A 15,132-nucleotide genomic window follows, 5' to 3' on the forward strand; every position below is an offset into this window, starting at 1 on the left:
GCTCAGGCCATGGATAGGGTGGCCACTTCCATTGTCCCCCCCGAAAGGCTGATGGAGCGACTACAGCAGGCAACAGACTCCATCTGCCAGTCACACAGGGAGGACATGTTGGCGTCCGACAGGGACAGGCGGGCGGCACTGGCGACTCTGCAGGAAGCCATTTCCATAGAGTCCCAGGGCCTCAGGGAAGCCCTGAGGGTGGAACTCCTTCACCTCAGGACGACTCTTGTTGAGCTTGAGACTTCAACAAACAGAAGGACAGAACAGCAGCTGGAGCGTCTCACATGTACGCTCTCAGCTGAGATGCAGGCAACTACGGCGGAGGTCCGGGCATCCCGTGAGTTGTTGCATGGGGACCTCCGCACAATTATCCTCCAGAACGAGACCTACCACACCCGCATGCTTGCATCCATGGAGGAACAGACTAGGGCTTTGCGTGGGCTGCCTCCCATAGTGCCACCACCTCCTGATGCAGCTGCAGAGGGTGAGGAGAGTGACAACAGTGATTCTCCCACAATAGGGTAGCCGTGTAGGCCATGAGCCCATGGAGGTGTTTTTTTTCCGCAAGATCCACACAGGTGGGTTTTGGTGTGCACCCTGTCCTCGGACCTCCTGGGTGGCCTCCCTCACCCAACCACCCCCCGACCCCCCCCCCCCCCCCCCCCCCGGGCCCATTAATGGCCTTTTTTTTTTTTTGGGACAGTGTGTTGCCTTGTGTGGCTCCCGTGGGCATACGCTCCATTGTGGCTGGGCACATGCAGGCTTGTCATGCATTTGGTTCAGATGCTTGGGTTTTTGTGACACACACCCCTCCTGCTTCCCGTTTCCATGGTCTTGCAAAGGAGGTGCCCAAGTGAAATTGACATACATGGTGACATTGGACTCCCATTCGATGTGTGGGCAGTCTGTAGTCAATACTGTGTATACATTCATAGTGCATATTGTTGTTGTATTGTACACTGCATGGTGTATTGATATGTGCCTCTGCATCCATCTCATCCTCCTAATTTGCAGGTCCATTTCTCATGTCTTCACAAGGCGGTCCACCTTGGAACTGGAGTCCCTGTTGTAAGCAGTGCACCTACACTCTTGCGTGGCACTAACACTGTATACTTGGAAGTGTTTGAAGTGCTGGCATTATCAGGTAGTGAGGCTAGCAAATTTTTAAGTCTGTAATGTCATGTTTAAGGTAGGTTGGAGGTTGTGTAGGTGATTGGTATTCTTGGTAAGTATTTGGTAATGTGTGTTGTAGGTCCGGCATTACTCTGAGCATTTCATGTGTGGCCATGTTTCCATTAGGCACACTGTAGCTGGTGACACTTAGAGCATGTTGTGGGGATTATTTGTGTTTGCTCTCACATTGCATGACATGCCATGGTGTGTTGTGTGGCCGTGCCGGGGAGGGGTTGGGTGACATGGCACTGTTTTCATGTAGTATTTTGGAAGTGGGTATTCATTTCTGCAGCATGGAAGTGTGTCTTTTGATGACACTGCATTGGTGGTGTTTGTGTAGGTAGGGATGCACACATTGTGACACTTCCACATGAACAATCTCAGGCTGCTATGGTTCTGACAGTTGACTGTCCCTTTGTTGGACATAATTGTCAGGTCGAGTCATCATTGCTTATCAGATGGTATGTGCCAGGGCTGTGTGCACTCCACAGGGGTGTGATTTCTATGTGAAGTAATTAGCCACCAGCTGCGTACGGGCTGCCTCACCCCGTGCCCTCTCCCCTCCCATGCGCAGCGGGCATGCATGTGGTTGGGGATGTGGGGGCACCACCATGTCCACAGCCAGGCCCCGGCGTGTTGCAACATTGTGCAGGACACATGCTTCCACTATGATCCTGCACACTACTGAGGGCGCATATAACAGCTGCCCGCCAGAACGGTCAAGGGAACGAAAGCGTGACTTGAGCACTCCGAATGTGCGCTCCACTGTGCCCTGGGTTGCAATATGGGCTGTGTTGTATCTTACCTCTGGAGGCGTGATGGGGTTCCGAATTGGCGTCATCATGTGGGTGCTCAGAGGATAGGCACTGTCCCCTGGTGAGGAGGTGATGGGTATCATTAGTGGGGTAGTGACATAACTCTGCATCTGACATGCATGCATGTGCAGTGGCATTCATACTCACCAAGCAGCCATGTATCGCCATGCCGCCCAGCTTCTAGGTCCCGGCTTAGGGTAGACATTCGGTAAATGAAGCTGTCGTGGGTGGACCCTGGATAGTTGGCATATACTGAGGTGATGATTCCCTTGGCATTACATACTACCTGCACGTTGATGGAATGCCAGTGCTTGCGGTTCCTATAGATGTGCTCAGATGCCCTGGGGGGACGTAGTGCCACATGGGTGCAGTCAATGGCACCTAGCACTTTGGGGAATTGTACCACACCGTAGAAATCGAGGGCGGCCGCCTGCCTTTCTGCAGGTGTCCCGGGCAGGTATATGTGCCTACGGACTGATGGGCGTGCAGTGATGATGTTCAAGACCTGGTGTAGGCAGCGTGACTGCGTGGCCTGTGACACCCCACCCACTATGGCACTTGTCCGCTGAAATGATCCTGTGGCCAGGAAGTGCAGTACATTGAGGACCTTCTCCAGGGGGCTGAGTGCTTGGGAGCACAGGGTGGGTGATGTGAGGTCATCCTCCCACTCACTGACCAGGTCCAGTATTATTTGTGGTGGAAACCTGTACCTCCCATACACATGGTCATCAGGCATCCCAAAAAGGCTGGTTCTGGGAGTGAAAATTCGGGCCCTCACTATACTCCTCCTCCTCCTTTGGTAACCCGCGGCCACTGCTGCTAGGAACGGTATATTCATCCTGGCGTCTGAGCTTGTTTGTTGTTTGCGCGCACTTTTATGCTGCGCGGGTCGACGTACGCCAGCAGGCGTACGTGTTTCAGGATTGGACCATTTCTTTTTCGGTGCATCGTAGGCGAATGTGTGAATCTTCCCGCCCACCCCAGGAATACACGTAACACGCTCTCCCAGTGTTAGGCGATCCTCTGCACACCGATCCACGCACACCAGAACACTGCTCACATTTCCCCAACACCTCCCTCCAGGGTTCGAGGCTCATGTGATTTAGTTTTCCCAAAGGACCGAAAGCTCCGTACCAGGTATGACTTACGGGCTCGATTGCAACCCTTCCTGCACTGGCAGTTGCCGTGGAGAACTTACAGCAGAAGAGGCGGCGTTACATCTCCACGCCGATCGTTCACTTGCTCACGTGATCCAGAGTGGCGTTCCTCACGTGACCTTGGTGGATGCCACATGACCCCGAAACGCTCAGTATATAAGGCTTGAGAGACGGAACACTCATTGCTTCTCAGCTGTCTTCAGACCCTGTTTGGCGTTACGTTTTGCTTTACTGTTTACCTTGATCTCAGAACTCTATCTTGGACTTCTTCGGATTACCCCTTTGTACCTTTGCTTGGAACTGTTTACCTGTTGCTGGATTTTGGACACGACCCTGACTTGCCTTTGGATCATCCCTTGGTACCTTGCTGAACTCCTACGCCATTTCCCTTTTGGGATTCAAGTCACGCCTTCAGTCCTACAGGTGGCTTATCCTGAATCCACGCTTTTCTGCGGTCCTATTGTTCTAGGGACCGCCTCATCTGAGCCTCGAACCTCCCTCCTAGGTTTCCTGGGTTTTCCTAACACCAGATAGGTAAGACTATTCAGATCCTTTGGTTAATGTGATATATTGTAATTGCCTGGTACTTAACCTCATTCTTTTTGACAGCAGCATCGGTGTTCCAGAGATTCCGTGGATCTGGGAAGTAACATCTCCCACCTGTGGCCCCAAAGGTCACACAGCGGGTTTCTTTTAGTTCCCCTGTGCGTCACTTGAGGACGGAGGTTTCAACGGTCTACACGACACTCAAGTCAGAACAGACTGAGAAGCCGTATAGTCGTGTTAGACAATGCAGGGATCCACGGAAGAACCCATAGCTGCTTTAGTTCAGGCGATTACAGTATTAAGGGCAGATATGGCCGCCGCGAATACGGTGATTCACCAAAGATTACATTCCATACAGAGTGTTGAGCATTCTCTTCCTGCAGACCCTGAATTCGGGGATGCTAGCACTTCAACCACACCTCCTCCCTTGGCAAATACCCCAGCTCCGACTCCGGTGGTCCTCCCAACCCCTTCCCCCCTGGCCGCTCCTGAACGTTATCAAGGTGACCCCAAGAAATTCAGGACCTTCATCAATCAGTGCAAATTACATTTCTTGTGCAGACCTCTGGCCTTTCCTAATTCCACTGCTAAAGCCGCCTTTGCCCTTTCCCATTTGGCCGGGACTGCTGCCGCTTGGGCTAATCCTTTATTGGAGAATAATAGCCCGGTTCTTTATGATTTTGATTTGTTAGTTCTAGAAATGTCTCGAGTCTTTGATACCAGACACAAGGCACAGTCTAGGGATTTGGAGTTGTTAGAACTAACTCAGAGCAGAGGAACTTTGATAGATTACATCACCCGGTTCAATCAATTGGTTGCCGAGACATCATGGCCAGAAAGCAAGCGGGCAGTTATCTTTTATAGGGGGTTGAGTAACGTAATGAAAGATGCTTTAGCAGTGATATCTTCCATGCCCACTCAGTATCAGGAACTAGTGGATCTTGCTCTGCAGGTAGATGCACGGCGATCAGAGCGCAGAGCTGAGTTGGGGGTTTCTTCCCATCCTACAGTTGTCAGTACCCCTGCTTCCAGTACTGAAGAACCTATGCAAGTAGGAGGTTTACGTAGCCCTATCACAACATCTGAGAGAGAACGTAGGAGAGTGGATAATGCATGCTTTTATTGTGGCACCACAGGACATTATGTGAAGGAATGTCCTCGACGTCCCAAGAAGAGTCAGGTTTTTCAGACAGCTCGACCTTAGATCCGGAGACCAGGTCGAGTGTTCAGTCTTCATCTCCGGGTACCCCTCTTGCCTTTGCTCGTGTCCAGCACATCTTTGTACAGGCCACTCTTTGTCCTTCTACAGGTATTTCTCATGCAGTCACGATCATCATTGACTCAGGTGCCACTGGGAACTACATAGACATTGCGTTAGGCCATTCCCTCAATCTACCTTTAGTGGTAAAAACCCGACCTGAACCTGTTCAGGCCGTAGATGGCACTGCACTAGTCTCTGGTCCTGTTAGACACCAAACTGCACCTCTATTGTTGACCATACAAGACATTCACACAGAGATGTTAAGTTTTGACTTGTTTACCACACCTCAATTTGGCATCATATTAGGAATACCATGGTTACGTGAACACAATCCTCTGATTAATTGGCAATCAGGCAAACTGCACCTCTATTGTTGACCATACAAGACATTCACACAGAGATGTTAAGTTTTGACTTGTTTACCACACCTCAATTTGGCATCATATTAGGAATACCATGGTTACGTGAACACAATCCTCTGATTAATTGGCAATCAGGCACGACGCTCTTCGAGTCTGAGATTTGTCAGAACTATTGTCTCCCAACCCATCAAGCAACCGATACTCCTTCTTGGGCCTTGGGAGCCTTAGCCAACTCACGCTGAATGATGATGGATCAGAGGTTGTGCATTCCCATACCGTTGGGGGGGTGGTGTCAGGGATTCCATCTGAGTATAAAGCATTCGAATCAGTTTTCGATCGCGGTTCTTCCGAGGTACTTCCTCCACACAGACCCTATGACTGCCCAATTGAATTAATCCCTGATTCCATCATTCCTTCGGAAGGATTTATTCCTTGTCTCCCTCGGAAGAACAAGCATTGAAACAGTATGTACAGAACGCCCTACGATTAGGACACATCCGCCCCTCTACTTCACCAGTTGCGAGCCCCATATTTTTTGTACCTAAGAAAGAGGGGGATTTACGTCCTTGTGTGGATTATCGGCGTCTTAATGCTATCACGAAAAAGGATAGATATCCAATTCCGTTAATCACACCCCTTCTGGACCACTTATCTCATGCTTCTGTTTTCACCAAGCTGGATCTTCGCGGCGCATACAATCTAGTGCGCGTTCGCGAAGGCGATGAGTGGAAAACTGCTTGTTGTACCCGTTACGGCTTGTATGAATATCTAGTCATGCCCTTCGGCCTATGTAACGCCCCGGCAACATTCCAGCGTTTTATGAATGACATATTCAGGGACATTCTGGATGTGTACATGGTTGTTTATTTGGACGACATCTTGATCTTTTCACGTAATCTTGATGACCATGTAAAGCATGTCCGAGAAGTATTATCCCGTCTGAGGGAACATTCCCTATTTGCCAAACCCGAGAAATGCCAATTCCATAAAACGTATGTTGAGTTTCTGGGATTCCACATTACCCCTGGGGCATTATCCATGAATGAATCCAAGGTTAAAGCAGTCCTAGATTGGCCAGTTCCTCAAACACTCAAGTCCTTGCAGGCCTTTTTGGGCTTTGCCAACTTTTATAGGCGTTTTATTTCCTCCTTTTCCACAATTGTTGCCCCACTCACGGCTCTGACCAGCCCTCAGGTACCCTATCGATGGCAGAGGGAACATCAGGAATCTTTTGAGGCTTTGAAAACCGCTTTCACTTCCGCACCGGTGCTCCAGCATCCCAATCCCGATCTTCCGTTCATAGTGGAGGCGGATGCCTCTTCTTTTGCTCTTGGTGCGGTATTGTCTCAGACATGTCCTACAACAGGCAAATTGCACCCGGTGGCATACCATTCCCGTAGGTTCACCAATACTGAGACCCATTATACCGTAACGGAGAAGGAACTCCTGGCTGTCATGGACGCCTTTCGTGTCTGGCGCCATCATCTTCTGGGGGCTAAGCATCCAATCACTGTATACTCAGATCATCGAAATCTACAGGATCTGGCCTCATTGAAGTGCATCAATAGTAGACAGGTTCGGTGGCATCTTTTCTTTTCCTCTTTTGATTTCCATATTATGCATCGTCCTGGAACCTCACATGGAAAAGCGGACGCCTTGTCACGTTCCCCGGGTGGGGTCGAGTTGCCAACCTTCCCTGACACTGTTCTCGGAAAGAGTCATGTGATTTGTCTCTGCACTCCCTCTTTGTCATTGTTAGATTCTGTACGATCTTGGACTAGCAATCATTCCGACCAACTGCGGGATTGGGACCCCGTTTATTCTGATGGTTTGCCTTTCGTGCATGAACGTCTGTTTCTTCCCACCCCTGAAACTCGTAACTTGGCCCTTGAGTGGTCTCATGATGCTCCCTTCAATGCCCATCCCGGTCAAGAGCGCACTTTGGATCTCCTAAAGCGCTGGTGTTGGTGGCCCTCTATGAAGCGCGATGTGGAATGTTATGTCAATTCGTGCGCTGTTTGTGCTCAGGCTAAACATCGAAGAGGACGACCGGTTGGGCTGCTGCTACCGCTTCCGGTACCTCCAAGACCTTGGCATACACTGACAATGGATTTCGTAACCGATCTCCCCAAGGTACAAGGTTTTGACACCATCTGGGTGGCGGTGGACACGTTCACAAAAATGGCTCGTTTTTTCCTTGTAAGGGTATTCCTTCGGCCCCGGTCTTGGCAGACTTGTTTTTTGAGCATGTGTTCGTGTTATTTGGACTCCCTTCGGTCATTGTATCCGATCGAGGGTCACAGTTCACCTCTCATTTTTGGAGGTCATTGACTAAAGTACTGGGCATCGATACAAGGTATTCTTCGGCCTATCATCCTGAGACTGATGGGCAGACCGAAAGAACGAATCAATCTATGGAGCAGTATCTTCGGTGTCTTATATTGCAACATAAGACCTCCTGGTTGACCGCTTTACGGCTTGTTGAGTTTGCATACAACAACGCGGCTCATTCTGCTACAGGGTTTTCTCCATTCTACGCCCTCTATGGTCAACACCCCAAGGTCTTGCCTGACCCTGATGCTTCTGTTTCTTCGAATCCTGCGGCCACAGCTTGTCTTAGGGATCTGTCTGCTGTTCATGCTAGTACTGTGGTCCATCTTACTGAAGCAAAGGCCTCTATGAAGGCTCGTGTTGACGGCAAGCGTCTGGCTGCTCCTCCCCTGGTGGTGGGTTCTAGGGTGTGGTTGTCTTCCCGTTACCTTCGCCTAGTGGGTTGCCGGAAACTGCTACCTCGTTTCGTTGGCCCGTATGTGATCTCTCAGGTTGTGAATCCGGTGGCTTTTTCGTCTAGTTCTCCCAAGTTCTTGGCGTATTCATCCTGTATTTCATGTCTCTCTCCTCAAGCCTTGTCCTGATTCTTCCCGCCTCCGGGCCCCTGTTGCTCCGGTGTCCTTGGCCTCCCCTGATGTTTTTGAAGTGTCGGCCATTTTGGGTTCCCGTTGGTTTAGGGGTAGGCTCCAGTATTTAGTGGATTGGAAGGGCTACGGACCGGAGGAGCGTTCTTGGGTTTCCGCCTTGGATCTTGACGCTCCTCGGTTGGTAGCTCACTTCCATAGGGATCACCCGTCCTGCCCACGGGGTCGTGGGCCGTTGGGGGGGGGCTATGTTAGGCGATCCTCTGCACACCGATCCACTGCACACCAGAACACTGCTCACATTTCCCCAACACCTCCCTCCAGGGTTCGAGGCTCATGTGATTCGGATTTCCCAAAGGACCGAAAGCTCCGTACCAGATATGACTTACGGGCTCGATTGCAACCCTTCCTGCACTGGCAGTTGCCGTGGAGAACTTACAGCAGAAGAGGCGGCGTTACATCTCCACGCCGATCGTTCACTTGCTCACGTGATCCAGAGTAGCGTTCCTCATGTGACCTTGGTGGACGTCACATGACCCCGAAACGCTCAGTATATAAGGCTTGAGAGACGGAAACTAATTGCTTCTCAGCTGTCTTCAGACCCTGTTTGGCGTTATGTTTTGCTTTACTGTTTACCTTGATCTCGGAACTCTATCTTGGACTCCTTCGGATTACCCCTTTGTACCTTTGCTTGGAACTGTTTACCTGTTGCTGGATTTTGGACACGACCCTGACTTGCCTTTGGATCATCCCTTGGTACCTTGCTGAACTCCTACGCCATTTCCCTTTTGGGATTCAAGTCACGCCTTCAGTCCTACAGGTGGCTTAACCTGCATCCACGCTTTTCTGTTTGTATTGTTCTAGGGACCGCCTCATCTGAGTCTCGAACCTCCCTCCTATGTTTCCTGGGTTTTCCTAACACCAGATTGGTAAGACTATTCAGATCCTTTGGTTAATGTGATGTATTGTAATTGCCTGGTACTTAACCTCGTTCTTTTTGACAGCAGCATCGGTGTTCCAGAGGTTCCGTGGATCCGGGAAGTAACATCTCCCACCTGTGGCCCCAAAGGTCGCACAGCGGGTTTCTTTTAGTTCCCCTGTGCGTCACTTGAGGACGGAGGTTTCAACGGTCTACACGACACTCAAGTCAGAACACCCAGGACCATTCGCGAGTAAATATTCCCGCCCACCCCTGTAATACACGTACCCCACTCTCAAAGGCCCAGTCGCGTGTGGAAGTTCACGCGCACCCCGAAATACACATACCCAGGGCAATCGCGTGTGGAACTTCCCGCGAACCCCGGGGTACACGTACCCAGGCCAATCGCGTGTGTAACTTCCCGCGAACCCCGGGGTACACGTACCCAGGCCAATCGCGTGTGGAAATTCACGTGCACCCCGGAGTACACATACCCAGGCCAGTCACGTGTGGAACTTCCCGCGCACCCCGAAACACACGTATCCAGGCAAATCGCACTGCTGGGGGGTGGGGGTGATAGGGGACATCAGTGGGTGCCTGGTGGAGTCTGCCCCTAGTGGCTGGGGGGTGGGGGTGGTGGGAGACATGAGTGGGGGCCTGGTGGAGGCTGCCCCTGGTGGCTGGGGGGTGGGGGTGGTGGGAGACATGAGTGGGTGCCTGGTGGAGGCTGCCCGTGGTGGCTGGGGGGTGGGGGTGATAGGGGACATGAGTGGGGGCCTGGTGGAGGCTGCCCCTGCACTGCTGGGGGGTGGTAGTAGACATGAGTGGGGACCTGGTGGAGGCTGCCTCTGCACTGATGGGGGGTGGGGGTGGTGGGAGACATGAGTGTGGGCCTGGTGGAGGCTGCCCCTGCACTGCTGGGGGTGGGGGTGGTGGGAGACATGAGTGGGGGCCTGGTGGAGGCTGCCCCTGCACTGCTGGGGGGTGGGGGTGATGGGAGACATGGGTGGGGGCCCGGTGGAGGGTGCCCCTGGATGCTGGGGGGGTGGGGGTGGTGGGAGACATGAGTGGGGGCCTGGTGGAGGCTGCCCCTGCACTGCTGGGGGGTGGGGGTGGTGGGAGACATGGGTGGGGGCCTGGTAGAGGCTGCCCCTGCACTGCTGGGGGGTGGGGGTGGTGGGAGACATGAGTGGGGGCCTGGTGGAGGGTGCCCCTGGTGGCTTGGGGGTGGGGGTGGTGGGAGACATGAGTGGGTGCCTGGTGGAGGCTGCCCCTGGTGGCTGGGGGGTGGGGGTGATGGGAGACATGAGTGGGTGCCTGGTGGAGGCTGCCCCTGGTGGCTGGGGGGTGGGGGTGGTGGGAGACATGAGTGGGGGCCTGGTGGAGGCTGCCCCTGCACTGCTGGGGGGTGGGGGTGATGGGAGACATGGGTGGGGGCCTGGTGGAGGCTGCCCCTGGTGGCTGGGGGGTGGGGGTGCAGGGAGACATGAGTGGGGGCCTAGTGGAGGCTGCCCCTGCACTGCTGGGGGGTGGGGGTGGTGGGAGACATGAGTGGGTGCCTGGTGGAGGCTGCCCCTGGTGGCTGGGGGGTGGGGGTTATAGGGGACATGAGTGGGGGCCTGGTGGAGGCTGCCCCTGCACTGCTGGCAGGTGGGGGTGGTAGTAGACATGAGTGGGGGCCTGGTGGAGGCTGCCCCTGCACTGCTGGGGGGTGGGGGTGCAGGGAGACATGAGTGGGGGCATGGTGGAGGCTGCCCCTGGTGGCTGGGGGGTGGGGGTGGTGGGAGACATGAGTGGGGGCCTGGTGGAGGTTGCCCCTGGTGGCTGGGGGGTGGGGGTGGTGGGAGGCATGAGTGGGGGCCTGGTGGAGGGTGCCCCTGCACTGCTGGGGGGTGGCGGTGGTGGGAGACATGAGTGTGGGCCTGGTGGAGGCTGCCCCTGCACTGCTGGGGGGTGGGGGTGGTGGGAGACATGAGTGGGGGCCTGGTGGAGGGTGTCCCTGGTGGCTGGGGGGTGGGGGTGCTGGGAGACATGTGTTTGTGATCAGTAGTGCAAGGTGACATGTGGGTTGGTTGGGTTGCCATGGTGGATGGGTTGCCTGTGGGACATGAGCAGGGGTGCAGAGTAGTCCCCTGTGGTGTGGGCTGCCTGCAGGGGCCGTGGAGGGTGTAGTGGGAACACCTGGGAGGACCCACACGGCCAAATCACGTGTAGCATTCCCCGGCACCACCGAAATACACGTACCCTGCTGAAATCGCGTGTGAATCTTCCCGCGCACCTCGGAATACACGTACCCAGGCCAATCGCATGTGGAACTTCCCGCGCACCCGAAGTACACGTACCCAGGCCAATCGCGTGTGGTACTTCCCGCGCATCCCGAAGTACATACACGTACCCAGGCCAATCGCGTGTGGAACTTCCCGTGCACCCCGAAACACACGTACCCAGGCCAATCGCGTGTGGAACTTCCCGCGCACCCCGTAGTACACGTACCCAGGCCAGTCGCGTGTGGAACTTCCCGCGCACCCAGGAACACACGCACACGCTATTTTTCACACAGCGGGTGTCCGTGTTTGTCGGTACCCCTTTGCACCTCATTTGTCCTATAGGGCCACTGTATGGACCATTCATCATGGCTGTATATGGGTGCTTTTTGTTATCGCACATTTTGACGTACATTTTCTTGAGGCGCCCATATTTTCACGCTTTTTTCCCCATTCCGAGTGTTACGCCGCGTGTTCCGCCTACTTTTGTGATGTGCGATTTCGCAGTAGCCGTGGTGCACGCTGTTGGATGACCTGTGCGCCGGCGTGCGCGGCGCTCATTTTCAGCGCACATCCAATTTTTTTCTCGCGCACGGACTTCCATGAATCGATGTGCGCTGGTTTCCCTGCGATTTTCGCACTTGCACTGCGATTTTCACACTTTTGCTACAAATCGCACGTTCTGGCACCTCTGCACGGCGCACATTGATTCCATGAATCGACCACTAAGAATCCAGGGGGGTTCAAAGGTTCGAAGATTTGTATCACAGGTTGGATCAAGAGCACAGTGCAATGTAAAGACTGTCGAGCGGAATTAAAAATGCACATAGCAAAGAATGGTGTAAATGTCCTGGGCTGAAAGGATCAGGCAGCATTGAGTATTAGATTGGATCCTTGTGAAGACAAGGCTGTGTTAGTGGTGAACAACAACAACCCAAAGAGTGGAGAAGGACTTGAAGTAGAGTGCCGATGACATGTTTCATCAGAAGTTAAGATTGTTAAAGGATTATGCTCATAAAATCATATTAACACCATGAGCAGTTCGATTTGTGCATGCCAAGGTCAGACCGATTCCTTTTGCTTTAGTGGGAAGTGTGGAGCAAGAGTTAAATAGATTCGAGAAAGAAGGGATCATTGAAAGAATTGAGCCGTCCCAGTAGGTGAGCCTGATTGTTGTTGCAGATAAAAAGAATGGAAAGTTAAGTATCTGGGTGGATCTCAGAGACTTAAACAAAAACATTTTAGGAGACAAGTATCCACTGCACATAATATCGGAAATGTTGAACTGCATTGTTACTAAATTAGATTTGTCCAATGCGTACCACCAAATCAGCCTCACAGAAGATTTCATAAATTTGACAGCTTTATCACACCATTCGGCATGTACCGCAATAGAAGAGTGCCATTTGGACTAGCATTTGCTGCTGTAGTGTTGCAGAGGACAATGACCCAAGTGCTGAAGGGTCTGAAGGGGGCCTTGGTTTTTCATTAATTGTATTTGGGAAAGGAGAATATGATCATGATGAGAGACGGCGTGATATGCTGACTAGGTTAAGTGAGAAGGGGTTGAAAGTTGAATAGATTAAATGCAGATGTAAAGAACCCGAGGTGGAGTATTTAGGACACGTGGTGAGTGGAGTAGGTTATAAACCCAAGGTTCACGCTATGCAGGCAATCACGACTGTGCCGCAGCCCAAGAACAAGGAAGAGCTCAGATAATTTTTAGGTCTATGTGAATATTATAACACGTTTGTATGCAACTTTGTTAGTTTGACAGAGCCTATGCGAAGATTACTCAAGAATTAGGTGAATTTACATTGTAATGCCGAATGTAAGATATCTGCTGAGTGCATAAAGAGCCGTTTATGTGAATATTTAAGTGGGAGGATTTTTAATTGGTAGGAAGACCAAGCTCACCATAGATGCCAGTGGCATCGGGTTAGGGGATATGAGAGGGTCATCTGCCATGTATCCAAGGCTGTGATGGAGGTGGAGAGTAGGTATTCAGTTATCAAAAGATAGTTGAGGTGTTGGCTTTTGTCTGGGCTGTAAGTTACTTCAGGAAGTATGTTTGGGGCAGTACATTTACTATATGCGCCGATCACAAACCGCTGATGGAGGTTCTCTCAGTACGAGGTATGTCCAAAGTAATGCACAGGCTTGCAAGATTAAGCTTGAGGTTACAGGATTACCATATTGAAGTCAAGTACATGCCTGTTTATAAGAACAAAGTGGCAGATTTTTTCTCCAGGTTACCTCTTAAGGTGGAGGAGGAGGTTCAAGTTGATGATTTGAAAGTTGATGCATTCATTTTGGATGTTATTCCTAGAGAAAGGTGGATCCAGGAGTTGCAGGCTGATGAGGTGATGTGCAAAGTGATGGAGTATAGGATGAGAGGTTGACCGAGTAGAGGCTTGTCGGATGAAGCATGTGTCCCATTTTGGGACATTAGGGATGAGTGTTCCATTGAAGATGACTTGCTGGTGAGAGGTGAAAGTTGATATCAGCCAAGAATTTGAGAGAAGGTTAAATTGAGAGAGCGCATCAGGGACATCCAGGGTCTACAGGTACCAAATGGAATGTCTGATCCAAGTATTGGGGTCCTGGTGTGGATCTTAAAGTTGAAATATTTTTAATATGTTATTGGCCCTGTCAAAACTCAGATAAGAGTTGTAAGGTACGTAGGTCGGAGCCGGTGGTTATGCGAAGGCCAGAGGAGGGTTGAGAACTAGTTGGAATTAACATTGTGGGAATATGGCAATCCAGGTAGGGAGAAGATATTTTTGATTGTCATGGTGGATTACTATTCTAAGTGGCTTCAGATTAAAATGGTATGGAAGGTTGGTGCATCTGATGTCATATATTTCTTGGAGCATGTATTCAGAAGAGAGGGTTACCCAAAGACTGTCATTAGTGGCAATGGTGAACAATTCAGTAGTAGCGAGATGTCAAGTTATGCCTGTTCGGTTGGCATCTATTGAAAATTCTCAGCACACTACCATTTCACACAACAGCCACGCGGCGGCACAGGAGACAAAGACATTACACAAAGCATATGATATGATATGATAAGTCATTTATAACGCGCCTGTACACAAGTGTTTCTACATGTGGCAAGAGAAGGGAGGGAAGACAGAGGGAGTACAATGCAAATGATCTTACTAGGCCTTATGTCACTTACATCATGCAAGTGCGAGAACGAGAAGTGCAAGGGGTACGGGACGGGGAGGTGCAGGGGAGAGGAGAGAGGAAAACAGGGCAGCAAGGCTCTGAGTAAGTGCAGCCAGGGCAGTGCAGTGAAAGTGAGCGTCCCCCAAAAATACAGTAATAACTCCCCAATGAGAGTCAGTAATGGACGCACCCCAGGAGGGAATGAGACCAAGACCAAGTGCGGGTGAAGATAAAAATTAAGTTTATTCAAAACCAAATAGTGCAAGCAGAGAACTCTGCAAACTCCGAGAGCGCCCTGCCAGACAATAGAAAAACATTCATATTTATTACAAAATCATGTCATTAGTGATATAGAATATAGGGGGCACATAAGTTGTGGGGATTGGATGGTGCAGACTGGACATTATGCACACATACCTTGATTATTATTTATACAGTTTGACATATAAGAGCTATATTACAAAACATCTGACCTGGACAATAAAAACGAGACTACATGGGTCCAGGTGCCTAGCCTATTCACAAGATTATGTTGTCACATTCATCAAT

This window comes from Ambystoma mexicanum, chromosome 9 (genome assembly GCF_040938575.1).
Source record: "Ambystoma mexicanum isolate Mex_15411 chromosome 9, UKY_AmexF1_1, whole genome shotgun sequence".
Taxonomy (NCBI): domain Eukaryota; kingdom Metazoa; phylum Chordata; class Amphibia; order Caudata; family Ambystomatidae; genus Ambystoma; species Ambystoma mexicanum.